Raw genomic sequence first — 17319 nt, forward strand, 5'->3', positions numbered from 1 at the left:
CAGTGGATCTTAGCTTGCTGGGCTCCCTGGGGTGGGATCCACTGAGCAAGACCGCTTGGCTCCTTTGCTTGAGCCGCCTTTCCAGGGGAGTGAACAGTTGGGCCAGAATGAACTGTTCTTCACGGCACAGTCCCTCACAGCTTCCCTTGGCTATGGGAAGGAGTTCCCTGACCCCTTGTACTTCCCAGGTGAGGTGATGCACCACCCTATTTCAGCTCACCCTTTGTGGGCTGCACCCGCTGTTTAACCAGTCCCAGTGAGATGAACTGGGTACCTCAGTTGGAAATGCAAAAATCGCCCACCCGCTGTGTTGATCTCACTGGGAATTGCAGACCAGAGCTATTCCTATTTGGCCACCAATCCAGTTTGTGGTTTTGTGTGTATGCGTGTGTGTTTTTTTTGTTTTTTTTTTTTTTTTTTTTTTTTTTTTTTGGTTTGGATTGGCTTAGCTATTTGGGTTCTTTTTTGGTTCCAATCTCAATGATAGTTTAATAGGAATAGCATTGAATCTATAAATTGCTTAGGGCTGTATGGCCATTATACTGATATTAATTCCCCTATCCATGAGCATGGAATGTTTTTTCATTTATTTGTGCCACCTCTGATTTACTGAGCAGTGGTTTGTAATTCCCATTGTAGAGGTCTTTCACCTCTTTGGTTAGATGTATTCACATGTTTATTCTTTATCTGAATATAATCTTTGGTGTGGTGTCTGTTAAGGGCATGGTTCATTTTTTAATCAAGCTGGCTTTTTATTCCTTATTATTAATTTTTAAAAGCTATTTGTGGCCGGGCGCGGTGGCTCAAGCCTGTAATCCCAGCACTTTGGGAGGCTGAGATGGGCGGATCACGAGGTCAGGAGATCGAGACCATCCTGGCTAACCTGGTGAAACCCCATCTCTACTAAAAAATACAAAAAACTAGCCAGGTGAGGTGGCGGGCGCCTATAGTCCCAGCTACTCGGGAGGCTGAGGCAGGAGAATGGCGTGAACCCGGGAGGCGGAGCTTGCAGTGAGCTGAGATCTGGCCACTGCACTACAGCCTGGGCGACAGAGCGAGACTCTGTCTCAAAAAAAAAAAAAAAAAAAAAAAAAAAAAAGCTATTTGTATATTTTGGTAGCATCCTTTATCCAGTATGTCTTTTGCAAATATTTTCTTCTGGTCTGTGGTTTGCCATCTCATCCTCTTGACACTTAAGTCTAACTTATCAGTCGTTTCTTTTGTGACTTCTGACTTTGGTGTTGTATCTAAAAACACATTCTCAAATCCAAGGTCATCTTGATTTTCTCCTGTGTTATCTTCTATACGTTGTATAGTTTTTCACTTACATTTCATTCACTCATTTACATTTAGATCTAATCCATTTTGAATTAATCCATTTTGAACTAATTTTTGGAAAAGCTGTCAAGACTGTAAAATTATTTATCTTTCTGCTTGTGGATGTCCAGTTATTTTATTACCATTTGTTGAAAAGTCTAGTTTTTTTTCTCTATTGTATTGTTCTTGGTTCTTTGTCAAAGATAACTTAATTATATTTATGTGGGTCACTATTCTCTGTGACATGATTATTTCACATTGTATGCCTGTATCAAAACATCTCATGTGCCACATAAATATATACGCCTACTATCTACTCACAATAGTTAAAATAAAAAGATAAAAACTAGATACTTATGTGGGTCTATTTCTGGTCATTCTATTCTCTTCCATTGATGTATTTGTCTATTTTTTTTACCAAAACCACACTATCTTGATTACTGTATCTTTATAGAAAGTCCTGAAGTCATATAGTACCAGTCTTATATTTTTGTTCTTATCCTTCAATATTTTGTTGATGATTCCTGAACTTTTTCTTTCTACAGATACTTTAGAGTCAATTTCTCTGTATCCATAAAATAACTGGCCAGGGATTAGATTGAAAATAATAGTACCATTCAAGTTGTCTATTTCCTTATTGGTCTTCTGTCTGGTTGTTAATTCTATCTTTTATGTGTGGTATAAAAATTTCCAATTATTATTATAGAATAACCATTTCTCCCTCCAATTCTGTCAATATTTCCTTTATCTATTTTGGGGCTTTGATGTTTGACGCATGTATGTTATGTTTACTATTGTTGTATCTGATTGTTGAATTAACCTTTTTTTCAACATACAATATCCTTCTGTTCCTTTTGTAATAATGACTTAAAGTCTATTTTTTTCTAATATTCGTTTAGAAATTTAACATTTTTGGGCTATCATTTGCATGGAATATATTTTCTCATCATTTCTCTTTTACACTATCTGTGTCTTTAGATCTAATATTAGCCTCTTGTGTACAGCATATAATTAGATCATTTTTAAAATCCAATATGTAGGGCAGGAAGAATGAATAATTATTGCTTAATAGTTAGAGAGTTTCTGTTTCAGATGATGAACAGGTAGTAGTAATGATTATACAGTGGTGTAAATTAATTAATGCCACTGAATTGTACAATTGTTTAACATGACACATTGTATGGTTTTATATATATATATAAATATGTATGTATATGTAAATTGATACCTCTCTCTCTCAGGATCCATACCCTGAACTTCAGCATCATGAAAATTCCCATGTAACAAACCTGCACATTTGCCTCCTGTATCTAAAATAAAAGTTGAAAAAGTTAAAAAAAAAATTGCAGAAAGATGTTATTTTTAAAAAAGGAAAAAATAATTATTTTTGTTAACAACCATAGGAGAACTTGTTTAATCTCACTAGAAATCAAGAAGACTGCACTAATATTGCAGAGACTGTTTTTTTTCAATCATTATATTAGTAAAGATCACTGAAAATTATATTAACTAAAGCTAGTAAGATTATGTGGAAAAAATATTTACATAACATTGCTGGTGACAGTGTAAAATTTTAGATATATATTTTAAGCCCTTAAAATGTTAATATTATTTGATTCAGAAATTCCATTTATAAAAATTAATAGTAAGGACATACAATATATAAACTGTAAAGGAATATGTTAAACACCTTATTAATGAATATCAAAAAATGAAAATTCTAAACATTTTGCATTAAAATAATTCTCATGAGTATTATGTAAATACATGGAAAATGCAATTAATATAATGTTTGGGGGAACATAAGGACATAAAATTATTTTTGTGTTAAAATAAATAAAAACACCTGTAACAAATAGAGAGAAAATGTCTGCCAAAGTACCTCACCATTTGTAGCACGCATTGACATTAACCTACAGTGTAGTTTTACAAGATACTTTATTTCTAGCTTTGCTTAGCTATAAAATGAAAGGTTTTGAAATTCCCAAATTATAATTATAAATTTGAAATGACATTTTCTATATAGTAATTACACTATTAACCAGGAATTTGCTATTTCAACTAGATGTACTTTTAAGAGTGAACAGATTTTAAAAGCTCATTATTTTAAATAAAGCATAATAAAGTTCCTCTGGCTATAAGAATGTGTATTAGAGTCATATGAAAGAGGTCTGATACGTTTTTGAATATGAAGCATGAATCCTTGGCTGTCAGTAGGATACCCCAAAGATGGATATAAAGAAGTTAATGAATATACTTAACTGAAGGATTTGTCAGCTAAAAGATAATGCAGTAAACTAGGAAAAGAGGCAAGAATCTAGGAAAGCTATGTAAACTTGTAAAATTCAAAGAAATTTACTAAGGCCAATTTGGAATAACTTAAGTCAAAATTATTGTCAACGAAAGTTACAAAGTTCTTAAAAATGGCTTAACTCAAGAACTCATTGGCAGTCTTATTTCTTTTACCAGTATTTTGTTCCTAAGATTCTGATAAACATTGTGGCAATTATGTTAAGAATAATAATGTTTAAAATGATGAGCAGACATCACTATTTTTGATAGCATGTAATTTACATTGCTCTGTAATGTAAATTGTGAGTGCCATTGTAAATTCCTTATAGCTGGCTCTGAGGTAGACCCAGATAGGATAGCGTTGAGTAAGCTATTAGAAGTGCATGGAGGGTGGGATGGTTTATAGTTATTGAATTCACTTTTATTTGCTTAGAAACAAGGTGCGAGCGAAGAAACACAGGAGCAAGAATTTCTGGCATCAAAAGCTTTTCAATCGGGTAGAAAGTAAATCAAGATGTAGTAATGAGATCTGTATAAAATATGTGTAGAATTTTGTTGGAAAAAATAATTTGCATAATAGAAGATGGCCTAATAGGAACAGCTCCAGTCTCCAGCTCCCAGCGCCAGTGACACAGAAGACAGGTGATTTCTGCATTTTCAACTGAGGTACTGGGTTCATCTCACTAGGGATTGCCGGACAATCGGTGCTGGTCAGCTGCTGCAGCCTGACCAGGGAGAGCTGAAGCAGGGCGAGGCATCTCCTCACCTGGGAAGCGCAAGGGGGAAAGGAATCCCTTTTCCTAGCCAGGGGAACTGAGACACACAACATCTGGAAAATCGGGTAACTCCCACCCCAATACTGCGCTTTACCAAGGGTCTTAGCAAATGGGCACATCAGGAGACTATATCCCACACTTGGCCAGGAGGGTTCCACGCCCATGGAGCCCCCCTCATTGCTAGCACAGCAGTCTGCGATCTAACTGCAAAGCAGCAGCGAGGCTGGGGGAGGGGCGCCTGCCATTGCTGAGGCTTAAGTAGGTAAACAAAGCTGCTGGGAAGCTCGAACTGGGTGGAGCTCACAGCAGCTCAAAGAGGCCTGCCTGTCTCTGTAGACTCCACCTCTGGGGACAGGGCACAGCTAAACAACAACAACAACAACACACACAAAAAAAAGCAGCAGAAACCTCTGCAGATGCAAACGACTCTGTTCGACAGCTTTGAAGAGAGCAGTGGATCTCACAACACGGAGGTTGAGATCTGAGAAGGGACAGACTGCCTGCTCAAGAGAGTCTCTGACCCCTGAGTAGCCTAACTGGGAGACATCCCCCATTAGGGGCAGCCCGACACCCCATACCTCACAAGGTGGAGAACACCCCTGAGAGGAAGCTTCCAAAGCAAGAATCAGACAGGTATACTCGCTGTTCAGCAATATTCTATCTTCTGCAGCCTCTGCTGCTGATACTCAGGCAAACAGGGTATGGAGTGGACCTCAAGCAATCTCCAACAGACCTACAGCTGAGGGTCCTGACTGTTAGAAGGAAAACTAACAAAGAGGAAGGACACCCACACCAAAACCCCATCAGTAGGTCACCATCATCAAAGACCAGAGGCAGATAAAACCACAAAGATGTAGAAGAAGCAGGGCAGAAACGCTGGAAATTCAAAAAATAAGAGCGCATCTCCCCCTGCAAAGGAATGCAGCTCATCACCAGCAATGGATCAAGGCTGGATGGAGAATGACTTTGACGAGATGAGAGAAGAAGGCTTCAGTCCATCAAACTTCTCAGAACTAAAGGAGGAATTACGTACCCAGCGCAAAGAAACCAAAAATCTTGAAAAAAGAGTGGAAGAATTGACAACTAGAATAATTAATATAGAGAAGGCCATAAACAAACTGACAGAGATGAAAACCATGACACAATAAATACGTGACAAATGCACAAGCTTCAGTAACCGACTCGATCAACTGGAAGAAAGAGTATCAGCGATTGAGGATCAAATGAATGACATGAAGTGAGAAGAGAAATCTAAAGAAAAAAGAAGAAAAGGAAATGAAAAAAGCCTGCAAGAAGTATGGGATTATGTAAAAAGACCAAATCTACGTCTGATTGGGGTGCCTGAAAGTGAGGGGGAAAATGGAACCAAGTTGGAAAACATTCTTCAGGATATCATCCAGGAGAACTTCCGCAACCTAGTAGGGCAGGCTAACATTCAAATTCAGGAAATACAGAGAATGACACAAAGATACTCCTTGAGAAGAGCAACTCCAAGACACATAAATGCCAGATTCAGCAAAGTTGAAATGAAGGAAAAAATCTTAAGGGCAGCCAGAGAGAAAGGTCGGGTTACCCACAAAGGGAAGCCCATCAGACTAACAGTAGATCTCTCGGCAGAAACTCTCCAAGCCAGAAGAGAGTGGGGGCCAATACTCAACATTCTGAAAGAAAAGAATTTTCAACCCAGAATTTCATATCCAGCCAAACTAAGTTTCATAAGTGAAGGAGAAATGAAATACTTTACAGATAAGCAAATGCTTAGAGATTTTGTCACCACCAGGCCTGCCTTACAAGAGACCCTGAAGGAATATGGAAAGGAACAACTGGTACCAGCCATTGCAAATACATGCCAAAATGTAAGGACCATCGACACTAGGAAGAAACTGCATCAACTAACGAGCAAAATAACCAGTTAATATCATAATGGCAGGATCAAATTCACACATAACAATATTAACCTTAAATGTAAATGGACTAAATGCTCCAATTAAAAGACATGGACTAGCGAACTGGATAAAGAGTCAAGACCTATCAGTTTGCTGTATTCGGGAGACCCACCTCACATGCAGAGACACACATAGGCTCAAAATAAAGGGATGGAAGGAGACCTACCAAGGAAATGGAAAACAAAAAAGGAGGGGTTGCAATCCTCGTCTCTGATAAAACAGACTTTAAACCATCAAAGATCAAAAGAGACAAAGAAGGCCATTACATAATGGTAAACGGATCAATTCAACAGGAAGACCTAACTATCCTAAATGTATATGCACCCAATACAGGAGCACCCAGATTCATCAAGCAAGTCCTTAGAGACGTATAAAGAGACTTAGACTCCCATACAATAATAATGGGAGACTTCAACACCCCATTGTCAACATTAGACAGATATGCGAGACAGAAAGTTAACAAGGATATCCAGGAATTGAACTCATCTCTGCAGCAAGCAGACCTAATAGACATCTACAGAACTCTCCACCCCAAATCAACAGAATATACATTCTTCTCAGCTCCACATCACACTTATTCCAAAATTGACCACATAATTGGAAGTAAATCACTCCTCAGCAAATGTACAAGAACAGAAATTATAACAAACTGTCTCTCAGACTACAGTGCAATCAAACTAGAACTCAGGACTAAGAAACTCAATCAAAACCGCTCAACTACATGGAAACTGAATAACCTGCTCCTGAATGACTACTGGGTAAATAACAAAATGAAGGCAGAAATAAAGATGTTCTTTGAAACCAATGAGAACAAAGATACAACATACCAGAATCTCTGGGACACATTTAAAGCAGTGTGTAGAGGGAAATTTGTAGCACTAAATGCCCACAAGAGAAAGCTGGAAAGATCTAAAATTGACACTCTAACATCGCAATTAAAAGAACTAGAGAAGCAAGAGCAAACACATTCAAAAGCTAGCAGAAGGCAAGAAATAACGAAGATCAGAGCAGAACTGAAGGAGATAGAGACACAAAAAACCCTCCAAAAAATCAATGAATCCAGGACTTGGTTTTTGAAAAGATCAACAAAATTGACAGACCGCTAGCAAGACTAATAAAGAAGAAAAGAGAGAAGAATCAAATAGATGCAATAAAAAATGATGAAGGGGATATCATCACCAACCCCACAGAAATACAAACTACCATCAGAGAATACTATAAACACCTCTATGCAAATAAACTAGAAAATCTAGAAGAAATGGATAATTTCCTGGACACTTACACACTCCCAAGACTAAACCGGGAAGAAGGTGAATCCCTGAATAGACCAATAGCAGGCTCTGAAATTGAGGCAATAATTAATAGCCTACCAATCAAAAAAAGTCCAGGACCAGATGGATTCACAGCTGAATTCTACCAGAGGTACAAGGAGGAGCTGGTACCATTACTTCTGAAACTATTCCAATCAATAGAAAAAGAGGGAATCCTCCCTAACTCATTTTATGAGGCCAACATCATCCTGATACCAAAGCCTGGCAGAGACACAACAAAAAAGAGAATTTTAGACCAATACCCCTGAGGAACATCGATGCAAAAATCCTCAATAAAATACTGGCAAACTGGATCCAGCAGCACATCAAAATCTTATCCACCATGATCAAGTGGGCTTCATCCCTGGGATTCAAGGCTGGTTCAACATATGCAAATCAATAAACGTAATCCAGCATATAAACAGAACCAAAGACAAAAACCACATGATTATCTCAATAGATGCAGAAAAGGCCTTTGACAAAATTCAACAGCCTTTCATGCTAAAAACGCTCAATAAATTCGGTATTGATGGAATGTATCTCAAAATAATAAGAGCTATTTATGACAAACCCACAGCCGATATCATACTGAATGGGCAAAAACTGGAAAAATTCCCTTTGAAAACTGGCACAAGACAGGGATGCCCTCTCTCACCACTCCTATTCAATATAGTGTTGGAAGTTCTGGCTAGGGCAATCAGACAAGAGAAAGAAATCAAGGGTATTCAGTTAGGAAAAGAAGAAGTCAAATTGTCCTTCTTTGCAGATGACATGATTGTATATTTAGAAAACCCCATTGTCTCAGCCCAAAATCTCCTTAAGCTGATAAGCAACTTCAGCAAAGTCTCAGGATACAAAATTAATATGCAAAAATCACAAGCATTCTTATACACCAGTAACAGACAGACAGAGAGTCAAATCATGAATGAACTTCCATTCACAATTGCTTCAAAGAGAATAAAATACCTAGGAATCCAACTTACAAGGCATGTAAAGGACCTCTTCAAGGAGAACTACAAACCACTGCTCAGTGAAATAAAAGAGGACACAAACAAATGGAAGAACATACCATGCTCATGGATAGGAAGAATCAATATCATTAAAATGGCCATACTGCCCAAGGTAATCTTTAGATTCAATGCCATCCCCATCAAGCTACCAATGAGTTTCTTCACAGAATTGGAAAAAAACTGCTTTAAAGTTCATATGGAACCAAAAAAGAGCACACATTGCCAAGACAATCCTAAGTCAAAAGAACAAAGCTGGAGGGATCATGCTACCTGACTTCAAACTATTCTACAAGGCTACAGTAACCAAAACAGCATGGTACTGGTACCAAAACAGAGATATAGACCAATGGAACAGAACAGAGTCCTCAGAAATAATACTACATCTACAGCCATCTGATCTTTGACAAACCTGAGAGAAACAAGAAATGGGGAAAGGATTCCCTATTTAATAAATGGTGCTGGGAAAATTGGCTAGCCATAAGTAGAAAGCTGAAATTGGATCCTTTCCTTACTCCTTATACAAAAATTAATTCAAGATGGATTAGAGACTTAAATGTTAGACCTAACGCCATAAAAACCCTAGAAGAAAACCTAGGTAATACCTTTCAGGACATAGGCATGGGCTAGGACTTCATGTCTAAAACACCAAAAGCAACAGCAACAAAAGCCAAAATTGACAAATGGGATCTAATTAAACTAAAGAGCTTCTGCACAGCCAAAGAAAGTACCATCAGAGTGAACAGGCAACCTACAGAATGGGAGAAAATGTTTGCAATCTACTCATCTGACAAAGTGCTAATATCCAGAACTTACAAAGAACTCAAACAAATTTACAAGAAAAAAGCAAGCAACCCCATCAAAAAGTGGGCAAAGGATATGAACAGACATTTCTCAAAAGAAGACATTCATACAGCCAACAGACAAATGAAAAAATGTTCATCATCACTTGCCATCAGAGAAATGCAAATCAAAACCACAATGAGATACCATCTCACACCAGTTAGAATGGCAATCATTAAAAAGTCAAGAAGCTACAGGTGCTGGAGAGGATGTGGAGAAATAGGAACACTTTTACACTGTTGGTGGTATTGTAAACTAGTTCAACCGTTATGGAAAACAGTATGGCAACTCCTCAAGGATCTAGAACTAGAAGTACCATATGACCCAGCCATCCCATTACTGGGTATATACCCAAAGGATTATAAATCGTGCTGCTATAAAGACACATGCACACGTATGTTTATTGCGGCACTATTCACAATAGCAAAGACTTGGAATCAACCCAAATGTCCATCAGTGACAGACTGGATTAAGAAAATGTGGCACATATACACCACGGAATACTATGCAGCCATAAAAAAGGATGAGTTTGTGTCCTTTGTAGGGACATGGATGCAGCTGGAAACCATCATTCTCAGCAAACTCTCGCAAGAACAGAAAACCAAACACCGCATGTTCTCATTCATAGGTGGGAACTGAACAATGAGATCACTGGGACTCGGGAATGGGAACATCACACACCGGGGCCTATCATGGGGAGGGGGGAGGGGGGAGTGATTGCATTGGGAGTTATACCTGATGTAAATGACGAATTGATGGGTGCTGAAGAGTTGATGGGTGCAGCACACCAACATGGCACAAGTATTCATATTTAACAAACCTGCACATTATGCACATGTACCCTAGAACTTAAAGTATAATAATAATTTTAAAATAATAATAATTTGCATAATAATACTAAACCTCAGAATAAAATATGTCAATTTGTCTCCATTTTTTTCATACTGGTAAAGTTCATGCATACTAGGATAATCAGTAGTTGCCTACATCGAATGAGATCAAGGGGATTATAAAGACCAGAAACCATTCTCTCCTGTTTATCTCTTTTGGGCCCTCTTCTCCAGGTGCTGGCCTGAATTCCATCACCAGGAAATTAAGATGCTTTCCCCTATTACAATGCATATATTCCAGGAAAGTTCATGTATTTTGTTGTTAGCAGTGTACTGAAATAAAGATGAATACCAAGCTCAGAGCCACAAGCCATAAAATGTAATCTGAATTTTATATTCTACTTATAAGCCACATGACTTTGGGCAAGATTCTTAATTTATTAGAGCCCAATCATATTCCACTGTGAATTAGAAATAATAATGTCTGACTATTCTACTTTAAAGGTTAGCATAAATGAGATACCATCTCACACCAGTTAGAATGGCAATCATTAAAAAGTCAGGAAACAACAGATGCTGGAGAGGATGTGGAGAAATAGGAACACTTTTACACTGTTGGTGGGATTGTAAACTAGTTCAACCATTGTGGAAAACAGTATGGCAATTCCTCAAGGATCTAGAACTAGAAGTACTGTATGACCCAGCCATCCCATTACTGGGTATATACCCAAAGGATTATAAATCGTGCTGCTATAAAGACACATGCACACGTATGTTTATTGCGGCACTATTCACAATAGCAAAGACTTGGAATCAACCCAAATATCCATCAGTGACAGACTGGATTAAGAAAATGTGGCACATATACACTATGGAATATTATGCAGCCATATAAAAGGATGAGTTTGTGTCCTTTGTAGGGGACATGGATGCAGCTGGAAGCCATCATTCTCAGCAAACTATGGTAAGAACAGAAAATCAAACACCACATGTTCTCACTCATAGGTGGGAAGTGAACAATGAGATCACTTGGACCTGGGAAGGGGAACATCACACACTAGGGCCTATTATGGGGAGGGGGTAGGAGGGAGGGATTACGTTGGGAGTTATACCTGATGTAAATGACGAGTTGATGGGGGTGATGAGTTGATGGGTACACACCAACATGGCACAAGTATACATATGACATGTACCCTAGAACTTAAAGTATAATAATAATAATAATAAAAAGGATGAAATAATAATGCTCATAAAATCACTTTGTAGATTGCGAATAGTTTTTTCCTCTTTTAGTTCAAACTAGTTTAGTAGCATTTTTCCAATAGAACAGTAAGTTGATGGCAAACTTTAATGTAAGAAGTCACCTGAACACAAGTACTAATGGTGATGTTTCTGGGAGGATACGGAAGCAGAAGTTAAGAACTTTCAGAAGGCAAATATTGCCTCCTTCATATTTTATGATGGATCTTTCTGTGTTCATTAAAAATTCTTTTTATTTCGGCCGGGCGCGGTGGCTCATGCCTGTAATCCCAGCACTTTGGGAGGCCGAGGCGGGCAGATCACAAGGTCAGGAGATCGAGACCATCCTGGCTAACACGGTGAAACCCCGTCTCTACTAAAAATACAAAAAAAAACTAGCCGGGTGCAGTGGCGGGCGACTGTAATCCCAGCTACTCGGAGGCTGAGGCAGGAGAATGGCGGGAACCCGGGAGGCGGAGCTTGCAGTGAGCCGAGATAGCGCCACTGCACTCCAGCCTGGGCTACAAAGAGAAATTCCGTCTCAAAAAAAAAAAAAAAAAAAAAAAAAAAAAAAAAAAAAAAAAAAAAAAAAAATTATTTTCATTTCATCTTAAACATGTCGTAAAATTCATAATTTCTTGAGAAAACATATCTTTATAAATGTCTATAATGATTTTTCAATGCCATTAATAGTACATATGTTGACTCCTAGTTCTAGGTTATATCACGTCTGCAAAACACATCCTCTTGCTCCATTTGCTCCTGTAATCTTTTTGTTCAACCTCTTTAATGCATAAAGATTTTGTCATGTAATGCTCCTAATATCAGAGCAAACAGGGTGCTGAGTAGTGCCAAAAGAGTGTGAAATAATGAAAGCAGAAATAATTTTTTACTATGAATGTTTAAATCCTTTGAAGAGACATGTGCTTTCACAAATTTGATTATTTCAAAGCCTTTTAAATAGCAGTGTTCTTTTTCACACTCATTAGTTCCTTCATCCCCTCTGCCCCACTCAGTGTGTGGCGTAGCCCCCTCCACTGTCCACACTCAGCAGATAAAACTAAGCATGTCTTTCCACTGTTCTCTTTGTTTTTGCAAATATAGTTTTACTTTCATACTTTCAAATCACTAAAAAATAATTAAATATTATCATTTCCAAAGCATATTTGTACAACATTCTGGATTGCATTTTTTTTCTTCTAGTCTCCTCTGAAACTATCAACTCTTCCCTATCTCTCCCATTTTATCTTATCCAACTACTTTTTAGCATCACAGCCCATGTAGTGAATACAGGGGTGCTCCCTCCAGGTCAGGGCTAGCACTCTCATTTCCCAGCTGCTGGGGGTACCTGCTGCTGCTGATTTGCCTTTTTACGCATCATAATGAATTCCTTCGTCAGAGTTGAAATCCTAGCTAATGTAGAAATATAGATGTCTGACCCTGTTGTTGCCGTTAGGATAACTCGGTAGGACAATCAAAGCTTCAGAATTTCCCTTAGGTATAACTAGCCCTTAGGTACAATTACCTGTGGGGCAGCTTGTCCTTCTTCCCTATCCTGCCTTCCTCTTTACATAGAGGTGTGTCCCGACCGTACCAACTCAAAAACCTATTTCTCTGCCCTGAATACTACTCTATGAAATTCAATCTCACATAGTTCATGCTAGGTGTAGTTCTTAATACAGAGGCAACAGTGAAATATTGGACATGGATTGCTTGCTAGCTGGCTGACAAAAGAGATGCCCATCACTGGAGGGGAGGTAGACAGGGACTTAATCTGCCAAACTCTATGACATTAGAAGTGTCTATTCTGAAGAAAGAACCTGTGTGGAATTTATGTGAAGCCCTCATAGGAGAATCACAATATAGACCTCTTTGGACTCTGGAGAAAAGTGATTCCATCTCCAGCAAATCTGTGTACCATTTCACAGTCAGAGGCCCTTGTAGAGAGAGATGCTTACATGTATCCAGGGCTACACATTATATTTGAACTCTGTCTGCCTAATAAGTTATAAGGTATAGCAGGGCAATGTAAAAAGTTGTAGCATGTAGTGTATTCACCTGGAATCAGGGATGAGCCAAACCACAGGGCACCAACAAGTTACCAAGCTGGCAGCCCAGGTCTCCATCTCATCACCAGACTAGGACCTGCACCACTCAACAACTAGCAAGTATGCCACCAAAGGGACAATCCCTATGGTGACCTAAGATAGAACAAAAGGCTAAGATTTGCTCACAAATAGACAGGCTGAGCATACAAGCTAAATATTGAGGTTTCTACTTCAACAGCCCCTCTGTTAGCTGTTCCTAAAACATAGTGCAGAGAAAATGCTTCCCACTGCACAGAACTCTGGACAGTGCATGTGGGTATCCATTTTCTGCAAAACAAGTAGACTGAGATAAGAATATGGGTGACTCATGGACAGAGGTGAAAGATTTGACCCAGTCAGGGATATGGGAGTACTAAAATATCAGAACATTAGGGACAAAGGGGTCAGAGGAAAAAGCCCCAAACAATGAGCACTCCTAATACTTCAGAGATTTTACAACAGCCCAGCTCTGTCATTGGCATAAAGAATATATGAACAAAGGGGGGCCACACATAAGCCCAACCTGACTCCTCACGCCCACAGGAGGATCCCATTTCTACCACAGCTGAATGTTCAATCTGTCATCAATAGAAGCCAAAAATGAGAGCTCAAGGTGCCACCAATGTGGCTAAAACAATCAACCATTTGGTGGCAGATTGATAATACTGGGCTCTTTTCTCCCAAAAGAGGCATTAATTTATTTAGACATGAACAGACGCACACTCTGGTATGAGTTTGCCTTTCCTGTTCACCAGGCCTCAACATTTTAGGATTTGCAGAGTTTTTGCAGGAGTCTTTGTAACTCCTCATACCTACAGACCCATTGTACAACAAAAGAGGTGCTGCAGCGGGAACATTATCACGGCACCTAGTGGCGCCCTCAGCACTGCATCACCCTCAGGGTTTGGGCAGGAGAGGACAGTTCATGGCCTCTTCGTATAAAACTAGTGTTTCATCTAGGAGATATATTATGAGAAGGGGACACCACCCCCAGGCTGTGGTGGAATAGACCTGGAATCACTGACCAATACACAGTTCTGTGTCCCTGGTAAGTAGATGACATGGATCAGAGAATGAAGAGGTGGATTTAGGACAGGTTGCAGTTATCACCATTCCCAGCTGCTCAAAAGGGGAATGTGAGCATCTTGTACTGACACCTCTGTACTGTGCAGGTGGAGGTCATAAGCCACGGTGCATCCTGGTGATTTTAAACACTTTGTACCAAGAGGTCAGCAAACAGTTTAAGGAGTCACCTTCGCAGGGATAATTGTCCCTCAACACAATCAGGAAGTATGAGGAAGGTGAAGAAGAACTTATTTGGCATGCAATAACTCTGCTAAATGTTTATGCTGCCATTACCAGTTTTAACGGTAGATGGAAATAAATCAGTGTCCATAGACACAGGATCAGCTCTTGGGATGACAGTGTGGGTTAGCCCAGCAGGCAAACTTCCCAGAGCAGCAGATGTTATGGTAATGACGGCCAGTCAAGAATGAGGAGTGGAAGAGGGGATGACGTTTGTCAGTTATGACCTTGACAGCAGCCATAGCAGCAAGAGCTGTTTATCATCTCACTAACCCTTCTCTTCTTTTCTACAGAAGGACCAGTGAGAATCCAGGACCAGTGAGAATCCAAAATGCACCTGGATGGGCCCACTTTAGCATAAGAAGCCAGTGGGGCTGTGGAATGGAAGATGTGCACTGCAGTGGATATTGTGGTTCTCTGCTCACATCTGTTGGGAGGGCTACTGGACTCCCAGCATCTAGAAATATCATCTGTTGAAAGCTCTCTCAAAGAAAACTCTTAAAGGAACCCAGTCTAAGACAGCTTGTATAGAGATTAAAACTGATATATTTGAAGTGAATTTTCATCTTCCCCTCAACCACTCTCTTCTTTAATTCATTTTAGGGGTGGTCAGCACTTTTACTCCATCTTCTAAGCATTACATTTGAAAATAAAAGTCAAGTTTACCATCAGAACCCCTGCCTCTAATTTTGTTCATTCGAATTCCCACACACCTCATGAATCTCTCTGTCATCATTATCATTATTCACCACTAATATAGTTTAAATACAATTTCTCTCTTGAGTATTCACAGTAACTTCAAAATTAGTTTATGTTTTCTACTCTTGACATACCACATTCTTATAAGCTCACTCCCTTCCCTTTTCTAAACTTAAATCATATTTCTGCTACATAACACCTTTCAATGGTAGTATCATGATCAGATTTAAACCTTTGTTAAGACACAGAAAATCCTTCAGGATTTAGCCCTTGATCAAATTTCTAATCTCATTTTTTTCTACTGACTTTCAACTACACTCTACTCCAGCCAAGCCACTCTTTATTATTCACAAATCGTGATGTTTTTGCTCATTCCTTCCACCTTGCCTGTTGCCCATCCTGCCTGAGGGGCCTCACTTGAGTGCTCCCCCAACTTCGGCCAGTTCATGTCTCATTTTATATTTCAGCCCCACAAAAATCACAACTCCTTAAGGAAGCTTTTTCAAAAACACATTACTGGCTGAAATATGTGTCCTTACTAACTGCTCCATAGCACCTTGTGTAATAAACAGTAATAAAATGTTTTTATTTATCAATTTTTAGAAATTAGTGATGTTGATGAGAAGATTATGAATGACTTTATTAAGAGCTCTTTCAGTCCACTATTTCAATACAGTGAGGAGTTCCTGGTTAATAACATGTTAATGTGAGTTTAGAAAGTTAGCTCTACAAATGGAAATTATATTTGTACACACACATACCACATGTCACATACCTGTACACAACTAGGCATTGAAGAAGGATGAAATGTGAAGATGTATATTGTTGTGTTATACCCTGAGAGGGAAGACAGAGTAGTAGAAGTTCATTTCTTCTTCCAGTGTGGAATACTAAAGAGCCCTGCCAATCCTACAGTCTCATTCAGGAAGCATGGGTAGAGAAGATGCACTTCTGTAATTCAGCAGCATTAGGCACAAGGCTTTGTTTTGGGGGGTCAAAATTTGTATCAAACCAGAATATTCTCCTGGTTAGCAAAATGCAATAGACATGGTACTTGCTGATAAAACAAAGTGCATTTGGATATGAGGTGCTAAAGGCAGCTTATTTCTTCAGCTCTATTGCAGGGGAAGTATTCAACACCTCTGCTCACAAGCCAGTTGCTATTTAACAGCCTGCTTGCTGCAACCTGTTCTCTGGCATCAGGCAATCTTTCAACGGAGTAGTGAAAAACAGAGGAAATTAGAGGTGTCACGTACATAAAATATGGACAGGAAAGAGGATAAATGACCGTTCTGTAGGGTTTGTAGGCAGTAATCTGAATGCTCGTAAAAGAAGTTTTGTTGTTTATTGTATTATTAAGATTTTATTTTTTATTTTTAAATTATTTTGGATTATAATATAGAAGTATATATATTTATTTTACAGTTCGATATTTTAAAAATCTGCATTAGACTCAACTTTAGTTAAGTTAAAAAATTAAGGGGAGAATTCTAATATATCATAAAGTTGATAACAAGTATGCAATTGCACAAAATGTTGTTTAATGTTCACCCACTCACCATGGGAATAACAGTATCACTGATTGCATAAAAGCCAAATGGAAAAAGTTGGCATATGTTTGAAATACAGGATTAGTAGTTACTTTAAAAGCAAAACATTGCCCAAATA

At 38.7% G+C, this 17319-nt stretch overlaps 1 protein-coding gene and 1 long non-coding RNA gene across 23 annotated transcripts in view; one reads left to right on the top strand and one right to left on the bottom strand.

Moving 5' to 3' along the window:
- Positions 1-15500, top strand: part of LOC139355850 (uncharacterized) — a 36154-nt gene extending 20654 nt beyond the window's left edge. The window contains exon 3 of the long non-coding RNA XR_011607041.1: positions 15246-15500. This is a non-coding gene — a long non-coding RNA (uncharacterized lncRNA). The remainder of the gene's footprint in view (positions 1-15245) is intronic.
- Positions 1-17319, bottom strand: part of LOC105495692 (syntrophin gamma 1) — an 893014-nt gene that overhangs the window by 65863 nt on the left and 809832 nt on the right. The window lies entirely within an intron of this gene.

This window comes from Macaca nemestrina, chromosome 8 (assembly GCF_043159975.1).
Source record: "Macaca nemestrina isolate mMacNem1 chromosome 8, mMacNem.hap1, whole genome shotgun sequence".
Lineage (NCBI taxonomy): Eukaryota > Metazoa > Chordata > Mammalia > Primates > Cercopithecidae > Macaca > Macaca nemestrina.